The following is a 976-nucleotide window of genomic DNA, read 5'->3' on the forward strand; positions in this document are numbered from 1 at the left end:
AAACAACTCTGGAGCTCTAATACTTTGCCTCTTTTCTCCACCATTCAACTGGCGAGGGTGCACTGAACACAAACTTCATTTGCAATCTGCTTCCAAGGCACATTCATGCCCCCGTCCAATATAGATATTATAGAAATAAGATCTATAAACAGCGTATTCTGGCAAGAGCTAATCCCTGTGCTTTTATAAGGGTCAGAATTCAACATGACACCATCGTATTCAGAATTTGTTTTGGGTAGATTGTGTTGTCAGGCTCAAATAAGTTGCTTCTTCTAAGCAATGAGGAATTTAGGCTCACGGAGACTGACACCCGGGCGACAGTGGGTTGATTGTGAAACAGCGTAGAACTCAGGTCTCTCAATCGCCCGTTGTTTTTCTTCTCAGAAGATGCTAGACCGGAATGATGAGCAATCCTAATACGAACAGGAATAGGGTAAAAACTACGAGTGAATGGGCCAGCTGGTGGCATGGTGGTGGCTGAATGGCTGCTTAACCACCTGGTCTACTGTGCAGTTTGAGTCCTGGAACCAGAAGCTTAAAAAAAAAGTCCTGAGTACATGTGTGTGCATGCCCTAATATCCCGAGAGGAGTTGAGGAGTGACTGTGGCATGCCCATCCCCAAGGGATGCTTTGTCTCTTTCTGTCTCTCCCTGGCAAATGCACACACCCTACAGCAAGTTTAAGAAAAATTACGATTGAGTAATGCTATATACACGATAGGCTTCTTTAGGTAGAGCCTCTATTAGTTTTGAATTCAATCCTAGATGAGAGCTGAAAAGGCTGAGATTAGGAGGTGAGTGGCTCAGTCCACCTGATAACGAGCCGGGTAAATTACATGTGCTCTATGCAATATACACTGCAGCATCTGAGGAAAACAGTACTTCTAAGTAAAATGACAATTTTGTTAGGAGCAGCACCAAGCAGTAGTTTGTGTGTGTGTGTGTGTGTGTGTGTGTGTGTGTGTGTGTTTGGAGAG

The sequence above is a fragment of the Tupaia chinensis genome, unplaced genomic scaffold, assembly GCF_000334495.1.
Source record: "Tupaia chinensis unplaced genomic scaffold, TupChi_1.0 Scaffold146140_1, whole genome shotgun sequence".
Taxonomy (NCBI): Eukaryota; Metazoa; Chordata; class Mammalia; order Scandentia; family Tupaiidae; genus Tupaia; species Tupaia belangeri.